We start from the raw sequence: 21,768 nt of genomic DNA, 5'->3' as shown, positions 1-21,768 counted from the left end.
ATAGAGCATAACTTCTGTTTACACACTTGATCCAACTTCACATGTCACTGGAGAGATATCAGCTCCAACAGTGCAGCTATTCCTCATGGATTAGAATGCCAGGCTAGATTTTTGTCTTCTGGAACCCATGACCCACACACAACCTGTCATGACTAGCCTTGGTCATGGCAGTAAACATTGCTGGCGCGATTGTATGGAAAAAGAAACATTGTCTTCAAGGTGTATAGAACCTGGAACACTTTGAATGAACAGAGGCCACATGTTCATTAGGACTTTATTGGAAGCATAGTCACGTGTACTGAAAACAATGCAATTGGTCATATGCTTTCTCAACTCTCAATTATTTATCCACTTCTTTGATCACAAGTTTGGTCGAACCCTCTATTTCACTTTGGTGAGTGCAAAGGAAACACATTCTGTCCAAGCGCCTCAATCTGTCTTCCAACCAGATGGCACTACATTGACTTTTCCAGTTTCTGTTATGCCCTCTCTCTCTCTCTGTTTCTCTTTTTCTCCATCCCTCTATCTCCTTTTCCAGCTCTGCATTCAGAGTTAATCCCCCCTCCCTCACCAATCAATTCAGCTTTTCTTCCCCTGCCCGCCTCTCCATGTCCTCTTGGCTGATGGCCTGTGCTCCTTGCTCCCCCTGCTCCTTCTTCCCTCCCTGCCCCCACCCTTTCATTCAGGTGCCAGCCTGCTTCTTACTCATACCTTGGTGAAGACCACAGGCCCGAAACGTTGGTTATACGTTTGCCTCCTGTGGACGTTGCAGGATCTGCTGAGTCTCTCCAGCACCTCTGTGTATCAACTACAATCGCAGCATCTGCAGATTTTCACAATGTTTTGTCCACTTTATATCGTGCAGCTTACCTTCACTGGTGCTCAATACATCCTCCTTCATTCACTATCCTCTTCCTATCTGCAGCAGTACTCTTGTTCCTGTCTCTACTGATGCTGCCTGGCCTGCTGAGCATATCCAGCATTTATTTGATTTTAGATTGGAGTACAAAAACAATTTAACAATTCAAGAAGATTACAGGAATCCGAGCGAACAGTCCAAATAAATTTTAATTCTGATTTGTTGATGTAGTTTTGTAAAATCGATCAAATCAAGATGGCAGAATGTTGGCCCGCCATATTATTGTATCATAAAATAGTATAAGGTCATAGAGTAGTGTGAGGTCATAGAATATCGTGAAGTCATAGAACATCATGAGGCCATAGATCAGTGATTAGTGTAATGCCATAGAAGACTGTAAAGTAATAGAATAAATAGTGTGAGGTCATAGAACATCTCAAGGTCATAGATCAGTGTAATATTATAGAGCAGTGTGGTGTCATAGAACAGTGTGAGGTCATAGAATATCGTGAGGTCATAGAACATCACGAGGTCATAGATCAGTGTAAGTGTAGGGTCATACAGCAGTGTGAGGTCATAGAATATCATAGATGTGCACTGTTAAAAGGGTTGGGAGCATTTAATTAGTGTCCCTTGTTTCATGGAACCTTGCCTGCATTGAGTCAAGGGGTATTGGGACATTGTAGTGATATTTCCTTGATCATTGTATGTACCAGTTCATTGTATGTGTTTGTGTGTGTATTTTGTTCCTACACTATTTTTCCCATGTTCATTATCAATTGTCTGCTATTTCTTTCCCACGGCTGCTGTAAAGTGTGGGTGTGTGTGTGCTCTGCATCAGTTACCATTTCCCACACTTGCCTTCTGTAAATAAAATTCTTCCCTACCAAAATTGTGTTCAGAGTCCTTGCCTTTAGCGTTACCAAACCTGTTTACTCACTCACAACATGAAGCAGCGCCAGTATCCCAGATTCAAATCCATTGCTGTCTGTAAGGAGTTTGCACTTTCTCCCTGTGTCTGCATGGGTTTCTTGGTGCTTGGTTCCTTTCTTCCTTCATTGTATGGGGGTTGTAGGTTAATTGATGTATTTGGGGTGGGGGGGGGCAGTTCATCTAAATTAAAAAAAAAAATTAGAAACTCTGGAAGCAAGGACATAGGTTGGGTCATAAGCAAAAAAAGTACAGATGCCTTCTGTCCTGCAACCTCAATCAAATACCATCTTATTAACAACCAAATATGGCAGAAAGATGGAAAATGCCAGAAATATTCAGTAGGTCGGGTGACATCAGTGGAGAGACAAGCAGAGTTAATAATTCAGAACTCAGTTTCATTGATTAAGGGCGAACTATTTGAATGTCGACCGCTCTGACCTTGCGTGTTAACCACCTTCTCCAGCATTACTCAGTTGAAATTTGACTTCTCCCTGAGAAAAAGAACCATCTTGAGGTGGTGCTGAGTCGATCTGGAATTTCCTGAATTTATGAACGTATGCATTCTCTGAGTTCCCTCTCCAAGGTGCTCACCCCTCAGAATATGGCTGGGAGAATTAGACCATCCCAGGAGCTATACCAATGTTTATTTGCTTTTAATACTGCAGTATTAAGGTTTCCTAAATGGAATGACCTGTTAATGATCCCTGATCATTGATCATTTTGACTCTCATTGCTGCACATATCATACCACTGCCAGACTCTGATACTCCATTCTTCTGATGCCGCAAGATTCCTCAATCACCTCAATTAACTTCTAATTAGTTAGTTGGAAAATTAATGACCCCTCTCAATTCCAATGAATGGGATCACTGTTCTGCATTAGGTCTTTGCAGGTTCTGCAGTTGCAAGAGCCACAGTTTGGGCTCTGCTGGACACCATGCCACGTCCAACACTGAAGTGTATCACAGAGGAGTGGGCAGCCCATCTGGACTTCTATGTTCCTGCAGCTCTCCTGAACGTGGCACCACCTGCACAGTCAAATAGCCGCATTGTTGGATAGAACGACCTTGTGAAGTTCAGAAAATTATCACTTTGCCCCACAGACCATCTTAATATAAAGATCAAAAATATTGTATTGGTACAAGGCTCAATTTTAAATTTTAAATGTAGACCTACGGCATAAAACACAAAAATCTGCGGACACCGTGGTTGAAGTAAAAACTTCAGCAGGTCAAGCAGCGTCCTTTATATAGCAAAGGTAAAAATACAGAACTAGCGTTTCAGGCTTGAGCCCTTCATCAAGGTATGGAAAATGTTAGTGGGTGTCCGATCAAAATAGTAGGGGGGACGGGGTGGGTTGCAAAGACAAGAGGTGATAGGTGGGGAAGGGAACAACAGAGATCAAGGGGAGGAGGGGGTGAAGGGAGGGTGGAGAACTGGGAAGGGGAGGGGACAGGTTAGCAGAAACCGTAAAATTTGATCCTAATGCCATCTGGCTGGAGAGTGCCCAGTTGGAAAATCAGGTGTGTAGTTTCTCCAATTTGGGGGTGGGCTGGGTGGGACAGTGCACAAGACCATGGATAGACGCGAGTGTGGGTGCACAGTAACAGGTCCATGTGCCCACGCTGCCCATTTACACTCAATTGACCCATAATCCTGGTACGTTTTGAAGGGTGGGAAGAAACCGGAGCACTCAGAAGAAACTCATGCAGTCAAGGGAAGCACGTACAATCTCCTTACAGACAGCGCCAGGTTTGAACCCTGGTCGCTGGTGCCGTAACCATGTCACCCCCTTGAAGAATTATTGTAATTTCCTCTTAATTGAAAGGCATGTAATCAAGTATCATTCTCCTATCTGTTCATCCTTTGTTACACTGAGTTCAAAAGATAAACCCCGCACTAACAGCACGAGGCATTTGTATGTTAGAATGCAGGCTGATCATTCGGTTCCTTGGTGGCTGCTTGCCGATCTCCAACCAACCCTTCATTGGCTCTGAGTGATCGACAGCAACAAAAGGCTTTGAAGAGCAGGAAGAGTTTCAGTGACTCACTGACTGGACGGAAAACAAACACTAACTCGTTCTTCACGTAGCAACCGATCCCACGTGGTGCGGTTCTCGAATAACATTTCCTACTTTATTCGGCAACAAAGTAAATAGTTCAGCTAAAGCTAAATAAATATCTAATATGAAAATATTATTCCACTCTATGATGCTTGGGGCATTTTCAATCAAAAAAGGGTTTCGAACAGCTTTGTCTGTATCCCCGCTCACAGTTTCAAAATGTCCTTCATTTCCAAATACTGTGCAATGCAGGACAACAGTTTTGAGCCAGTGCTTATTATTTTAATATCAAACCTTTAGCTGTTTTCCCTTTAAGAATGTCAGGAATTTACATTACTTCCAGGAGGAATTAACAAACCAGCCTGAAGCCAATTTAGAAGAAAAATTTGATATATTAGCTTTCCATTAAATTAGAATTAGGTTAGAATTTCCTCTTATCAGTAAACTGCTTTTCGAAATCAGGCGATTTTTGTGAGAGTATCTATATAAAAAAAATAATGCCCCAGGATATTGGTCTGCAGTCCTGTTACTTTAATTCTGTTATAAACACAAGCATTCTTTTGTATTATTGTTGGAATATTGTTGCATTATTGTAATAGTGCCCTAGTTCTTATGGTGAGGACAAATTACGGTGAATGCAATGTTTAACTGATAACCTTAAAATAGAACAATTCACAGGTTATATTTCCAAGACTGGTAACCCTCATTTAAACTCAAGTTTTATAAAATTCTGATAGATTTTCCTCTGTTTCACAATATATGCCGCAATAATTTCCTTTCAGTTGTGATATTCCTGCCCAGTGACAGAAAAAGGAATGAATTTCAAAACTTGTAAGTGCGGGGAATGCATGCATTGCAACAGTGATTCTCAGCATTTCTCTTTCCACCTGCATACTACTTTAAGTAATCCCTATACCATCAGTGCTCTGTGATAAGTAAGGGATTGCTTAAAGCTGTATGTGAGCGTTAAGGTTGAGAATCACTGCTCGAGATCCAATAGTTACTGAAATATTTTGCTTGAGAAAAATTCTCATTGGCCCATTCCCTTTGGAGTTATGAAACTGAGCATATAATGAGTCAATTAGCTACGATTAAAACAGTGGTTTTCAAACTTTTTCAAACATACCACCTTAAGCAATCCCTTACTAATCACAAAGCACCTATGTAGAGGGATTGCTTAAATTGGTATTATGTGAGCGGAAAGAAAAAGGTTGAGAACCACTGCTATGTCCTTTAACTGATTGAAGAAGATTTGGAATACTGTAAAACCTCTGATATCTCGAATTCAAGCATCAAGCAGCCTCAAACAACTGGCAAAAAAAAAATCAAGCAAAATAAATTAAAAAACCCAATAAATGAGAATAAAGTAATAGGTAAAAATGCATGTTTCAAATTGTAAAAGTAAATGTTCTTTGAAGTAACACATAAACCTTTGGTGAAGATAGGAGCAAATATTAGGCAAGAGGAGTGCCTTGGCCATGCTTTGCTCGTAGCAGTTGCGTTGACCAGGACGAAGAGCTGGTTGATGCTGTTCCCCGTTGTGGTGACTCTCTTAAAGTGTCTCCTTTTCCCTTCTTAGTAAGAGGGTGTCCTGGGCAGAGGCTTTATCTGCAGGCACCGAAGGGTTCCTGACCATGTCAGAAGTTCGGATCTGGAGCTCAGGTTGCCCATGGTTTGGTCTAGACTCTGTGTGGCTGCAGGGGCTGTGGAAATGCTGGATGCAAATCTATGGGCACTCGGTGACTTTGGCGGTGACTCTTTTTTGCTTCTCTCTCTCTCTTTCTCTCTCTGACTAAGCCTGAATGTAAGACAGTAAGAGGCGCTTAGGCAATTCCTGCTGGTGACGAATCTGTCTACCTTGCAGCAGGCAAAAAGAAATTTCATCCAATATGACAGTGTGACAATAAATTGAACCTTGAATCTTGAATTTGGGGGAGATGGGATTAATTATCTATAATGTTATTGTTGGTCTCTTGGGCGGCTTCATGGAGGGGGAGGAACCAGTAGATGCAGCGATGGTTAAATCTTTTTAAAGTAAATAAAGTTAAATGCCTGAAGGTTTATATATTCATTCAAGTTAAGCTTGTTCAGTGTAAGTACAGTGTAGCATTTTTTTTTCTTTTAATGCAGGTGTATTAGTTAGGTAATGTAAGAGTAAGTCTCAAGCAACGGAAAATACACTTATCCAGCATCTACCAATCCCCCTAGGTGTCAGAATCTCAAGCAACTGGAAAATACGCTTATCCAGCATCTATCAATCCCCCATAGTGGCCGGAGACCAGGGTTTTTTTTACTGTATTCAGATTTGCCTCAGACTTTAAAGGAGGCAAATGAGGCCAATTATATGTTCATCACCCTTGCTAATGAATCTAATCCATGGAGACCTGGTGCTCATAAAAACACACACACACACACACACACACACACACACACACACACACACACACACACACACACACACACACACACACACACACACACACACACACACACACACACACACACACACACACACACACCCAATCTCAATCCAAGTTCAGAAGTGTAAGTTGAAACCTGGAAGTACCTGTACATCACATGTATCTGGATCATGGGAAGTAATTTCTGAATGGAAGCAGGGCAAAGTGATTGTATTTCTACAAAATTCTGGTCTTCTGTTCTTCTGACCAAACTGAACAGATTCATATTTTTCAAAATCAAATCTTAACTTCTACATAAACTATTAATATCTCTCATCGAGGCAGGCCACCTGTCGACACCATACGTTTTGCCCATTTACATCACTATTATTCATCTGAATTTGGACCCAATCCGTCCATGCTTCACCTATTTAAATAAATACTTAAATGTTGTGGTTGTATCTGATTCCATCACGTCCTCTGGGAGTACGATCCAGTTATCAACTACTTTCTGTGATGTATGCTCACTCCTAAGATCTGCTTTCAATCTCCCTCCTCTCACCTTACATCTCTGGTTTTCGATATTCCTAACATTGACAATGCACTTAGGAACCTTTCTGTCTTTATCACAGACCCTTAAGCAGACTTGCATCTCTTTAGAGCTATGAAAGAGTCCCTCTGTTATAGTAATACTGAATGAATCACTACAGTGTCAATGCAACAACATGGTCTAAATGAATGATTTAAATTAAATGAGACTCAATGTTCTTTTTCAATATTCTTTTATTGGAAATTGAAATTGAAATTCCACATTGAAAAATGCAGAATACATAAGAATACATAGTAAAAGTCAAATAAAAAGAATACATTAGACTTAAATCATATCACTTTACCCAAGGTACCCAGCATTCTCAATTAAACAAATTATATTTTATTATTTAAAAAATCTAAACCTGCTACCAAAAATGAGGTTATTAAAAAAAAGAATTCCTGATCAAAGTGATAAATTACCTTACTAGTCAACAATTCTGTATTCATATCAAATCAGAGCTTCTGGAAATAATCCCTAAAAGGTCCCCACAGTTAGACATTTTAAATTCAAATCATAAATCGAGTATCTAATCCTCTCTAAGTTTAAACATGACATGACACCATGAAGCCATTGAGCATGAGTAGGCGGAGCAACACTGCTCACATAGCCTTGAGAGAAGTAAAAACTAATACATGCAAATCAGATGCCATTAGAGTTATGACACTCTCTCCAAAAATTCCAAAGATTAGGCTAAAAATTCAAAAGTACAGAAAATGTTTTAAATATTTCATTCCAGTTTTTCTCAAGTCGTTGGCATGTCCAAAATTTATGAATGAATGAAACATCTCCATTGTTGCATCAATCACAATGAGGAGATAAATCCACATAAAATCGAGATAATTTGTCTTTGGACATGTGACTCTGTGGACTACTTTAAATTGAAGGAGGGAATGGTGGACACATAAAGATGAGGTATTAACCCATTTGAAAATTACATTCCAAGTTTCTTCAGAGATTAAAAGGTGTAGGTCTTATTCCCAACAACATGACATAAATAATAGATATTGAACTATTATAAATGGTTGTAAATTAAAAATTACATGTATTAAATTCTTATAAGGTATGTAATTGAGATTGAAATAATTCTCTAATATGTAAATAAGAAATAAAAAAGAGTATTTGGTCATCTATATTTAACTGACAGTTATTCAAAAGAAGCAAATTTTCCTTCAATAAATAAATCTTTAAAACATTTAATGCCAAGTCTATACCATTCTTTAAAAGCTACGTTGATCATCGAAGGTTCAAAGAAATCATTTTTAAAAAAGGACTAGAAAGAGAACATCTCAATAAACCAAAATGTTTTCTAAATTGTATGTTTAACTACTGGATTATCAGTTAAATTACTTAAATATATAGGAAGTGAGGATCCGAGAATGGAAATAATAGCAGAATTAGATTCCAAAGAGACCCATATTGGACAGTCTTCACAGTTAATATAATATAACCAAAATGTAAGGTCTGATATATTGACTGCCCAATAATAAAACCTAAAGTTTGGTAAAGCTAAACCTCCATTCTTTTTAAGTTTTTGTAAATGGACTTCATTTAGGCAAGGATGCTTATTCTTCCATATATAACAAGATACAATTGAGTCAAGGGGATAAAAAAAAAGACAAGAATAAAAACAAGCAAAGCCTGAAAAAGGTATATAAATTTAAATAATATATTCATTTAAATAGAGTTGATTCGGCCAACCAATGATAAAGAAAGGGGTGATCAATTTGATAACACCCCTCTCACATGTTTAATTAAAGTGAGAACATTGTCTTTGAATATATTTTTGTAATATTTAGTGATTGTTACACCCAAAAAGGTAAATTGATTTCTTACAATTTTAAAGGGGAAGTTAATATTTATCGGTGCCAGATTATTCAATGTAAAAAACGTTCACTCTTATGTAGATTTAACTTATAAGCTGAAAACTGACTAAAATGAGAAATTAAAGAAAGCATAGAAGGAAACAAAATCTCAAGATTAGAAATAAATAGCAATAACTCATCAGCATAAAGCAAAACTTCCTTAAAAAAAAACAAGTAATATCATTAGATTGTTGAAAAGGGTGCTAAAGCCAGATCAAAAAACAATGGACTTAAAGGGCATCCTTGTCTGGTTCCACACTGAAGTTTAAACTTCACACTGAAGTAAGAACACAGGAAGAAGGAGATAGATATTTTAACTTAATCCAATGAATAAAGTCAGCCTCAGAATTAAATTTTTCTAAAGCCTTAAATAAATAATTATATTCTACCCTGTCAAAGGCTTTCTCCGCATACAGAGATATCACACATTCCAAAACCTCCTTAGAAGGCTCCCCTTGGAAGGGGAGCATATAATATTAAATAAATGGTGCATATTAAAATGGGAATAGCAATTTTTAGTAAGTCCAGTCTGATCATTAGAGATACAACTTTTAAGCAGATCAAACTCCATAGCTTTGTTTTTCTGTAGGTCATCTCCATCCCACTTAGTTTGCCAAAACTAGGAAGTCAAGTTGTCAGAAAAAAATCTAATGACTCCGAGTAACATAATAAAAGGTAAATGGAGGGTAAGGAAATCAGGAAAAATGAGAAATATATGGAACACAATTAAGAAAAGAGGCCTAAATGCTTCTTGATGTCACCATACCAGTTCTGCTTGTTTCACCTTATAATGACCTTGGTCCTGATAGTTAAATATCCATATTTCTCTCTCTCTCTCTCTCTCTCTCTCTTTGTTTCCATCCCTCAACTTGCATTTGGTTTTCTTCCATTTTATTCTCATTCTTATTCTGACTCATTTCAACTCCTCACCTTCTCCGTGCCAACTGTAAACTCACACCAAGCTCACACCCACTTCTGTCTCACTTTCCCTCTGTCTGTCTCACTGTAACAAAAGTATTCATTTAATTTCAGGTTTTTTTTAATGCATAACTTTTCATTTCCTTCTCTCCTGACTCATGCATTGAATGAGGACAAGAAGAACTCTCACAAAAGAACAGTGGGCTGCAGGAGTTTAAATGCTACAGCTCTCTGTATTTTAAAAAAGGACTAGAAAGAGAACATCTCAATAAACCAAAATGTTTTCTAAATTGTATGTTTAACTACTGGATTATCAGTTAAATTACTTAAATATATAGGAAGTGATAAAATAGATAAAATATTTTAGGACTTCTTTACATGAAATATAGCTGGAGTATTGGTTACTATTGGTGATGGGAGTTCATAGAGATTTGATGTCAGTCGTCAGGTTGGCCTGTGTAATGGTCACCATATTCTGGACTCCAGGAGATAATTTATAGCACACAACAATTCCAAAACAAATAAAGAACGTATTCACTCTTTTGTGAAGATGGCATAGTTTAAAATTTTCCATCTGAGGAAACTTCAGCGTTTCAATTCTGCAACTCCAAGCATCCTTTTAAGATTGAGAATTAGTCAATGAACCATCCACTTGTAGATTAAATATTTGGTTGTGTTTGGGATGAGGGTGAGTGAGGGATGGAATATTGGTACCAGAAATGTTTTCAAGTGCACAGACCTCAATTTAGCAAGAAGCTTGGTAAAACATATCTCCTTAAGTGTTCTCTGCTTCAGCATGTGACATCTGTACATTCTCAAGATCTTTTTGTGAGATTATCGATCAAAAGTAAGTCTGGTGCTCAATTGTCAGTCATCCTTGTGAAATCTGGGGATTCTTTTGAAGAGAACACTTCATTAGTGGGGAATGAGGGAATACTGTGCTGGTATAAATGCAATCTCTAGGGTATGACAATAAACTGGGGATCTGTTTTCTATGTAGATTTATACATTCCCAGGAAGGGCAGGAGTGAGAATTTGCACCTTCTATGCAACCAGGCTCTGCTGGGGTATGGTGGTGTGAACCTTTGTGTTTGCTGTGATACAGAACGTCCAGTGCACTGGTGACCGTTATCTATTAGTAGAGATATTTTTTTCCAAAATAAACTAAAAAATAATGCAAAGTCTTTTGGTATCCGTCATGTCATCTTCATACACCGTTACCAGGGCCAGTGCCAAGGGGGCATCCGCGGGCACTTCCCTGCCCCCCGGTTCTGGCCATTTTCCTTCCAAATGAGGTATTGCGACCCCCACCCGCAGCACTAAGTTCACTAATGTCACTACGTCCCTAGTCCTCATGCGATATAAGCAGCACATTTGCCAGTTACGTCGGAGGGAGGGAGGAAGTGTAACAGCAGTAGCACACGGAGGATGTTCATGGTAGGTAGGTAGGCTCCCTCGCTCCCCCAGCAATCGGGATGAGGGCTTGAATTCCACGCTGTCTGTAAGGAGCTGCTATGTTCTTCCCGTGTCTGTGTGGGTTTTCCCCAGAAGCTCCAGTTTCCTCCTGCCGTTCGAAACTTACTGGGGTCGTAGGTCAATTGGGTGTAATTAGGCGGCACGGACGTGTGGGCCGAAATGGCCCATTAGAGCACTGTATGTCTAAATAAAAAGCAACATGGTTAGCATAGGATCAGACAGTAGCAGCAACCCAAGTTCAAATCCGGCGCTGTCTGTAAGGAGTTTGTATGCTCTTCCCATGTCTGAGTTGGTTTCCTCCAGGTGCTCCGGTTTCCTTCTACCCTTCGAAATGTGGCAAGGTTGCAGGTCAATTGGGTGTAATTGGGTGGCACAGGCTCATGGGCCAAAATGGCCTGTCACCGTGCTGTATGTCTATATTTAAATTTAATTTAAAAATTACATTTTAGTAAATTGCTACATTCACTCTCTAATTTACTTTGTAGAACTGTTTCTACTCCTGTTGCCCCTGTAGTTACTCCATCTGTCGTCCGGTCTCATCCCCTCCATACTCAGTGCCGGAACGACTCTTGACTGTGGCCCTTCACCACGAAGTCCTCACGTTGGCTGCGCCTAGCCTCTGTATGTCCTCCGGCCAGTACTGCAGCCTGAAATTTGCTAGTTGACAGCATTCCATCACTGACTTGGGGTCAAATTCTGGAATTCCGAGTTACGTCCACATGCTCCTCCTCATTTCTGTTGATAGCTGGTCCCTTTCAACCCACTCCCTTCAAGCCAGTGTTATTCTGAGCCCAGCAGAATGCTCAGAAGCATTCAGTGTGTCCAGTCATGACCTGCTCGCACACAGTCGGCTGAACAATGAAATAATCCAGAACCTCCTGGACATTTGCTGAGAGTATCTCGACATTATTGGCTGCTAGAATTACAACATCACTTTCTGATATTGTTTATGACTGGGCTCATAAAAAGTCTCCAGTTCTTTCTTATCATGGTTGTAACTGGTCATCTGTACTAAGCAATCTGCTATCCACATGAAGGCCTCGCTGAACTCTTCCTGAAGATATCATAAATACTTACAGAGGCTCCATATAAAATAGCTTTTGTTACCCAAACTTTAGTGGCTGTGGCAGGACCAAATTACTGGAATTCCTACCTCACCACTTCTCTTTCTTCCTTTAAGGCTACTTGAAACCTATTTCTTTACAAGGAGTTGGTCACCAATAACAACATCTATTTAGGCTCTGTCAGGAGTTGGTTGATTTTTGTTCCAGTGAAACCGCCCGTCTTTTTGCTGAATGCAGATTCGCAAAGAGTGTGTGTGGATAAGGATGTAAGGGTCCTTGTCATGATTCATCCCCAGTATGACAGAGGATCCTCTGGTCTACGGGCCATTCCCGAGGGCACACAGAGTCAGACATCCGGAACTACTGGAAGACGATCAGCTTGGTAAAAGACGCACTTTGATTTGCCCGTCGGACTTTCACTGCATGGAAATGTCGGTGAGGGAATGCTGTTGACTGGCACATTCCATGCTGCAGGAGTACATGCTAAGGGATGCACTGAGGCTTGGTTCAGCCAATGCGAGGGCGTTGAGGGGAAGAACCACAGTCTAGACGTTCAAGAGATTTGTAATACTTGGGGATGTGCGGTGACACAATTGGATGTGGTGCCTTGAACATGCAGAGGCCAGATTTAATCCTGATTTTGGCTGCTGTCTGTGTGGGATTTGTATGGGAATGTGTGTATGAGTGTGGAAGTGAATGTGTGTGTCTGCATAAGTATGTGTGTGTGCATGTGTGTGCTTGAGTGCATGAGTATGTATGTATGTGTTCGTGTGTGTAATTATGTATGTGTAACTGTGTGTGTGTGTGTGTGTGTGTGTGTGTGTGTGTGTGTGTGTGTGTGTGTGTGTGTGTGTGTGTGTGTGTGTGTGTGAGGGAGAGAGTATCTGGAGGAAGTTGAGAAATCAGGGTGGCCCATTTGACGTAGTGGTTAGCGCAATCCATTTACAGTGCCAGCGATTGAGACCAGACTGGGGTTCAAATCCCGCGCTGTCTGTAAGGAGTTTTTACGTCCCCCCACCCCGTGTATGCGTGGGTTTTCTCTGAGGGCTCCAGATTCCTCCTACCGTTCAAAACGTGCCAGAGTGCAGGTTAATGGGGTGTAAATTGGGCACGGACTCGTGGGCCGAAATGGCCTGTTACCATGCTATATGTTGAAATTTAAATTTAAAATTGTGGGAGATCACAAAATAGGATTAGTGTAGGTGGGTGGTTAATCGTTTGCACAGACACAATAGGCTGAATCAGCTGTTTCTCCGCTGAACCACTCCATGACTATTATTGCCTTTACAGAGCCATGTCTCATTCAAGTCAATTACCCCAAGAACCAAATAATAAGTCTATTGAATGTCAGATGACTAATTGTGGTTTATGGCATTTAAGGGAGATTCACTTGGATGCATTGTCAGGTTGTTCCGCTGGGACTTGTTCATCCATCCCTTGAAAAAGTGCACAGATGAGACAGTTTTACTGTTGTGCGTTCCATGGGAGAAAATATTTAGTTTAGTTTTAGGAAGTAGTTTTAAAGGAAAACTCAGGAGTAAGGAAATTAATATTCTGCATTCATGTGGGTCAGTTGCCGATGATGAATGTCCAGCTCTTAAATTTTAATAAAGTTTGTCTTTAATTTATTAACTTTGGTGGAATTGTTTGAGGTCATATTGATAGAACAATGTAATTATCATTGCCTTTAGACAACCTCAAGAGGCAGGCAATATCTGCAGAGAAGCATCAAATCTGATATGGGATTTGCCTCCTGCTTCCCTTCACCATCTTAATGAATCATTTTAAACCGATTGCTGCCTTGTATCTTGCTCACTGCAAACAATTGTGCTTGGATCCTCGATTTGTTGAACGTGTCCAAATGTGTTCCATTCTTTTGCCAGTTCTCCAGATTTATATTGTCAAAGATCGTTCCAAGTTTACGAAGCCCCCAGAGATGAAGTGAAAGAGAACTTGTGCGCATTTCATCGTAGTAATCTGTACTTTGTGCTGTTTTCTGGAATGAACAGTGTCTTTTTCAAATAAATTGTAGCAAATCAATTTATAGTATTGCGGTGTGCAATGAAACGTGGCTTTCTTTTCTTCTGCAGCCACTCTTTGAAGCTATTAAGTCAGTGGGATTGGTATGTCGGATGCAGAATGTGGCAGTGGAATGAACGTTATTACTACAAGGTTTTGATTCAAATTAAGGCACCAAGCATGGCAAAGGATAGCATAAGAGGTAAGGTATTTTGAGACAGATTGATTGGTTATACTTGGCCACGTTCTTCACTTGGACTTCCCAAGTAGACAAGAATATTATCACAAAAAATATTGAGCCGAGATGTTCCAATGCACTAATCTCCCTGTATGCTCATTCTGTGTCTTGAAGCTCATCCTTGAAACAAAAATCTTGCCACTGAGCCACAGGTTCAAGATGTATTGAGTGCAAAGGTTTCAGGTATCAACTAGTAAAAAAACAATGCTGGAGAAACTCAGCAGGTCAAGCTGTGTCCTTTATATGGAAAGGTAAAAATATATAACTGATGTTTCAGGCTTGAGCCTTTCATCAAGGTATGGGAAAATGTTGGCAGGCGTCCGAACAAAAGAGTAGGGGGAGACGGACCAGGTGAGTTTGAGATTGGGGTGGAAGATGGCTGAGATGTGGATGAAGTTGAAAAGCTCATCAAGGGTGCATGAGGCTGCCCCCACCTCATTCCACACTCTCACCACTCCCCTTAATGACCACTTTAAACATTTCCGCTATCACACTTAACCCCTGTCCTTTAGTTCTTGTCTCACCCAACCTCAGTGGGAAAAGCCTGCTTGCATTTAATCTGACTGTTCCCTTCATACACCTATATTAAATCTCCCCTCAGCATTTCTTGGACACAGGTTGTGAAAAATACTGAACGACCAAAGGAACTTCTCACACTAACCATCCGAGACTCTCATACGAACAACACACTGTTTATTTATTTATTTGGTTAGATGAAATACTTGTTCATTGTTGAGGAGTCTGATGGTGGAGGGGTAGCAGCTGTTCCTGAACCTGGTGGTGTGAGTCTTGTGGCATCGAGACCTCTTTCCTGATGGTAGCAGAGTGAGGTGCTGGATGATATGGTTCCTTGATGATGGCTGCTGATCTCCATCGTCAGCATTCCCTGCAGATGTTCCTCGAGAGTGGGGAGGGTTTTGCCTGTGATGTCCTGGGCTGTGTCCACTATTCTTTTGCAGGGTTTTACACTTAGGGCTATTGGTGTCCCCATAACAGATCGTGAAGCAGCCGGTCAGAACACTTTCCACTACACATCTGTAGACGTCATGAAATTTGGTGTTTTGTGGCAGCACCACAGTGTAAACATCCATATTATTACCACATTACTATATTAAAAAAATAATAATTGTGCACAAAATTAGGCAGTGTCTGGTTCATTGATTATTCATGAGTGTGATGGCAGCGGGGAAGAAGCCGTCCTTGTGTTGTTGAGTGCTCACCTTTAGGCTCCCTGATGGTAGTGAAGAGTGGCGTGACCTGGGTGGTGGGAGTCTTTGAGGATAAAGGCTGCTTTTTTAAGATGCTGCCTCCTGAGGATCTCCTTGATGGAATGGAGTCTGGTGCCTGTGATGCCGCCCGTCGAGTTAACAATCCTCTGGAGTTTATTCTTGTCCTGAGAATTGGCGCCTCGATACCAGAAGGCTCTCCATAATCCACCTGTGGAAGTTTATGCAAGATTTCAGTGACATACCGAATATCCTCAGACACCTCACAAAGAAGAGCCGCTAGCTCAATGCGGAGGCTCCAGGACAGTTGTCTATTCTTCTAAAATCTTTTGACATCTTTGCCTTGATTGTTATTTGAAGAGGTGATCATCAAAGTTCCACCATCCTCTTCATCTTGGTGTTTCCTTTCTCTATCCAGCAATGCCTAGGCCTATCCTTTGAATTCTGACCCAAATCTTGGCCTCCACATGTCATCTAAGCCACTTGTTCCTTTTAAAATCTTAAAAATTTTGGTCAAATTTCCATTGAAAGGAGTACATTTATAATTTGGGTAATCTTGTCTCACAGGGGTTGATTTGCACAGAAGTTTACATGTGGCCCACCCTGCACCTGGCCTGCCTCGCATCTCACCTCTGGGCCTGGACACAATAGTTTCTCATTGTTTGCATCCTCCCTAGAACCTGTGGTTAGGGCAAACATTGACTGAGGCCTTCAGAATTCAGTTCCATTATTGTTATCGCAGAACCAGCGACCTTGGTTCGAATCTTGCGCTGTCTGTAAGGACTTTGTATGTTATCCCTTGTGTCTGTGAGGGTTTCCTGCGGGTGCTCTGGCCTCTTCCAATCCTTGAGAATCAGATGGTAACTGAAGGTCAATTGGAGTATTGGCTCATGGGCTGCAGCTCTAAATTTAATTTAAAAAAAAATATGAATTAGGAGCCTGACTCAGTACTACTTTGCTGGACAGCATTTATTTTAATAATTTTTAAAATTAATTTGCAGCAGTTTGCCCTGTAATGCTGGCGCAAAACCATGCTTTTCGTGACGTGTTCATGTCAATAAATTCTAACTCTAGGGCATCTACTGGAGCTGCCTTGTGAAGAGTTTCATTGTTGGTGCAGTGTACATTGAGTAGCCCAGTGATTGGCAGAATTTAATGTATGTCTGCTACCAGCAAAACGTCAAGCACAGAACGATGGATTGCAGCCACACATGCTTGATCAGACTTTGCAATTGGCAAGATTTCGTCAGGCTGGGGTGAAAATAAAAACTGAAAATGCTGGAAACACTCAGGGAAACAATGTTAACGTTTCAGGTCCAAAACCCTTCAGCAGAACATTCTGATCTCCAGGGGCAGTATCCTACAGTTTGACATGCAGATAAGCCTCCATCCAATGGTGTTGTTGACAGAGAAATACAACACCAACTTGCATTTTTTAGCAGCGCTTTTCCCAAAGCATTTCACAGGGGGTGTTAGAAGACAATGTTTGACAAGCACGAGAGTCTGCCGACACCGTGATTGAAGTAAAAACACAATACTGGAGAAACTCAGCAGGTTAAACAGCATCCTTTATATAGCAAAGTTAAAGATACATAACCAACGTCTCTGGCTTGAATAAGAAAGATTGTCCAGGTTAATTCTGATCTATCAGTATCGAAAGTGATTCCTGTGTCTGACAATAGAAAGCAACTGCTGTGAATTGGGAACAAGTTAGGAAGGAGAACGTAAAAAAAAGCAGGAAGAGCGTCGATAGTGAGAAATGGACAGTTAATGTTTCGGCCTGGACCCTTTCTAGAGACTCTGATCTCCCAAGTCCCTCAAAGTTCTCTTTGTTTGATCAGCATTCCGGCATCTACAGTTTCTCATCGTATCCTGGCCTATCCAGGACCCACGACACCTCCTCATGAGTCAAGAAGGTACAGCAGTCTCTACGCTTCCTCAGGAGGCTGAGGTGGACAAGGCTACCAAGCCCTCACCTTGAGAACGTTTTACAATGCATTTGAGAGTGTCTTGTCTGACTGCATCTTTATGTGATGTGAAAACTGCAAAGCATCAGACTGGACGCCCAATCAGAGGATCATCAATATGGCTGAGAAGATTACTTCTGATGATATTTACTGAGGCGTTGCTCAAATAGGGCCCACAGGATTGAAAGGGAAAGGTAAAGGTTCCATTATTTCCTTGGAATATTACATTTTGAATGTAACATACATTGAATTCCTCAACTCTTGCAAGGCGGACTGACCAGTCCTTCCGGGATCAGTCAATTTCAGGCCTATTCAGGCTATTGAGACCCTCCCATCCATCACACAGGATCTTTGACCACCACCATCGGGAGGAAGGTACAGGAGCATCAACTGCCTGAAATAGCTTCTTTCTGCAGCCTCTGAGGTCGATGAATGATAATCCTTCAAGGTCTCTTCAAAATGAAACGGGTAGATTATTCCAAAATATTTATGCATTTTTATTTGATTATTCTTCTTTTCTTTGGCTTGGCTTCGCGGACGAAGATTTATGGAGGGGGGTAAAAGTCCACGTCAGCTGCAGGCTCGATTGTGGCTGACAAGTCCGATGCGGGACAGGCAGACGCGGTTGCAACGGTTGCAGGGGAAAATTGGTGGGTTGGGGTTGGGTGTTGGGTTTTTCCTCCTTTGTCTTTTGTCAGTGAGGTGGGCTCTGCGGTCTTCTTCAAAGGAGGTTGCATGCCCCGAAGAAATGCTGTTTCATCTTGTTGTACATGTCCAATCAGATGATAATAAGCTTGAACTTGTCTTCTCCGGGACAAGTTCAGTTAATGGGGCAGCATCTGCGGAGAAGCCTTGCCCTATCGTTCGTTGAGCTGATGATCGACTTTATTCTTCTTTCTTGTCCCCTGTTCTCTACTTAGTTTAAAAATGCACATGAAGTTTTCACTATTACTTTGTATGCCACTTTTCCAGATCAGATACTCTTTATTGTAAAAATTACAAATATTACCCAAAATTGCCATCAGGCAGACAAAGATTCGCCATTTCCCTTACAGTCAGAGAAAGGAAAGCAAAAAAGAGCCCCGCTGAGGCATGTCCATGGATTCGCCTCCAATCCTCCCACAGACTCCACAGCCCCACAAGGCCAGTTCAGTTCAAGCCCTTGGCAATCCAAACCAAGATTCCAACCTCTTGACACAATGTGAAAGCTCCCAGTTCCGATATCTGATTCTTATAAGCCAGCCTCAAGAAGCCCACAGCCTGGTGTGAGTCCTTTGACCTCAAACCACCAGTTATAGTATGTACGGAGCTATCTGCAGTAGGACTGGGCAGTAGGACATCACAGGGAAGTGTTGGATCTCCGTTGCCCGCTTCTCCCAGGTCCACACCAATGGCAATGCTGCTATTACAGCAGTCCTGCATTCATAGAATATCTTGGCGCATGGACCTCCGAGTGTACCTTCTAGCTCTCAGGTTGACAAGTGCATGCAAAATTAAAACATTGCAGACACTCTGAGTTGATGCACATTGAGTTTACTGCTTTTAACCTTTTGCAGCTTGCATCCGCTAAAGCTGGGTCACTAATGAAAATATCAATGCTTGGAATTGCCCAATGTCGACAGCTCTGTCAGACTGATATAGACACAGTGGCAGATGTGATATCGACAGACAAATAGGAATGAAGTTGAGTGGGTTTCATTATTTCTTTAAGCCAAAAATCCTTGAGTATTGACTGCACATAACAGGAAACAGTGAGACATTAAATGTGGCTGTCTCACTTCCTGTTTTCCTTTCTCCCTCTCCATCTCCCCCTCCCCCTCCCCTTCTCTTTCTCTTTCCCTCTCTCCCTACCCCTGTCCTCCCTCTTCCCCTCTCCCTCCTTCTCCTCCCTCTTCCCCCTCCTCCCTCTTCCCCCTCTCCTTCTCCTCCATCTTTCCCTCTCCTCCCTCTTTCCCCTCTCCCTCTCCCTTCTTTCCTTCCCCTCTCCCTCCCCCTCCCTCCCTCTCTCCTTCTGTGCTTTGGACTAGCCTCAGCTGCAACATGTTTCTCAAATTAACAGTTCACTCGCGTTCCAACTCCCTGCCACCAACTGGTGCTGAAATGTTTATAAATTTTATAGACTGATGTATGAATCTACTGGGAAATAATTTTCTGCACTAAATCACTTCTGTGGGTAAAGGTTTTATTGTTTGCCTGTCGAGGTGTAAATATGGTAATAGGCCTTGTCATTCACCTCATTTTTCCCTGGGTTGACAGTGCTCCATGACTCTTTGCAGTCAGACGTACAAAGAAATGTCACTTCAACATCTGAAAACCACTGGTGTTCTTAGGGCAATTATAAGTGACTGTCTCCCATACGTTAACTTTGAATTTCAATTACTGTCTTAAACTTGACCTGGGAGGGGAAGCAGAGAGAGAATTGATTTGAGTATTTTTTTGGGGGGGGGGGTCCAATTAACCCCTTAAATGCAGACTTAACAGTGCTTTCTTACTTCTAGCAGTGTCTATCCTCTCTTAGTCACAGGTTTCAGATTTATTGTCAGAATGATGTTGCCGCAAAACACCGAATTTCCGCGACAATAAATTCTGATTCTGATGGCATCACATACAACCCTGAGATTCTTTTTCCTGTGGACTGGGCAGAATTACCACTTATTGGTAGTGCAAAAAAAAAATGTACAGATTTAAACAAATAAACCAATGTAAACCACTGAATGCAATACAGAGAGGAGAGAGGAAAAAAATAACAAGCAACGAAGTGCAAAAGGAAGAGTCATTAAATGAGTCCCTGATTGAGTTTGTTGTTGAGGAGTCTGATGGTGGAGGGGGAGCAGCTATTCCTGAACCTGGTGGTGCGAGCCTTTGTGGCACCTAGACCTCTTTCCTGATGGTATCAGCGAGAACAGAGTGTGTGCTGGGCGATGTGGATCCTTGATGATTGCTGCTGCTCTCCGATGGCAGCGTTCCCCGTACTTGTTCTCGATGGTGGGAAGGAGTTTGCCTGTGATGTCCACAACCTTTTACGTTCAGGGATATTGGTGGCCCCATTCCAGACCGTGATACAGCTGGTCAGCACACTTTCGACCACACATCTGTAGAAATTTGCTAGGGTTTCTGGCGTCATACCAAACCTCCGCAAACTACTGAGAAGGTAGAGGCGCTGATGTGCCATCTTCACAATACCATTAGTGTGTTGGCTCCAAAATATTGACTCCCAAGAACTTAAATTTTCTCACCCTCTCCTCCTCTGATCCTCCAATTGTACACATCTGGTCTCCTCTTCCTAAAGTCAACAATCAGCTCCTTAGTTTTGATGACGTTGAGTACAAGGTTATTGTTGGTGCACCATTCAAGCAAGTTTTCAATCTCCCTCCTGTAGGCTGACTCATCGCCTTATTTTGTACAACCCACTACCGTGGGATCATCAGTGAATTTGTAGATAATGTTGTTGTCATACCAAGCCACACAGTTATAGTTGTAAAGTGTGTAGAGCAGGGAACTAAGAATGCAGCCCTGTGGTGCTCCAGTACTGATGGAGATTGTGGAGGTGATGTTCTTAACAATCCCCACTGATTGTGGTCTGTAGGTGAGGAAATCCATGATTCAATTGCACAGTGCAGTGTTGAGTCCCAGGTCTTGGAGTTTGCTGATCAGTTTTGAGGGGGTGCTTGTGTTAAATGCTGAACTGCAGTCGATAAAGAGCATCCTGATGTAGGCATCTTCACTGTCCAGGTGTTCCAGGGCTTTGTGTAGAGCCAGTGAGGTTTCATCTGCTGTAGACCTGTTGCTACGATAGGTGAAATGGAATGGATCCATGTCGCTGCTCTGACAGGAGCAGGAATGCTTAAACACCAGCCTTTATAAACACTTCATCACTGTTAATGTGAATGTCATTGGTTCTTTTTTTGAATATTTTATTTTTAAAGTTTTAAATATATATATATAAAATACATGTGGTATATATAACCCTAATTCCCCCCACCACCCTCCTCCCTCCCATCTACCCCATGAGTGCCACTGGTTGATAATCATTAAGGCAGGTTACTACACTCATCTTGGGTACCAGTACAATTGACGGCTGCTTGTAACAAGTGGGTGCCATGCCCTGCCAGAGTGAGATTGTGGAAGATATCCATGAATACGTTGGTAAGT

At 41.5% G+C, this 21,768-nt stretch overlaps 1 long non-coding RNA gene across 5 annotated transcripts in view; it reads left to right on the top strand.

Moving 5' to 3' along the window:
• The window catches only part of LOC138752502 (uncharacterized), a 148,794-nt gene that overhangs the window by 16,201 nt on the left and 110,825 nt on the right, over positions 1 to 21,768 (top strand). For all 5 annotated transcript variants that reach the window (XR_011350703.1, XR_011350701.1, XR_011350702.1 and 2 more), the window contains exon 2: positions 14,257 to 14,387. This is a non-coding gene — a long non-coding RNA (uncharacterized lncRNA). The remainder of the gene's footprint in view (positions 1 to 14,256; positions 14,388 to 21,768) is intronic.

The sequence above is a fragment of the Narcine bancroftii genome, chromosome 2, assembly GCF_036971445.1.
Source record: "Narcine bancroftii isolate sNarBan1 chromosome 2, sNarBan1.hap1, whole genome shotgun sequence".
Lineage (NCBI taxonomy): Eukaryota > Metazoa > Chordata > Chondrichthyes > Torpediniformes > Narcinidae > Narcine > Narcine bancroftii.
This window is presented reverse-complemented; position numbering and strand designations above follow the sequence as displayed.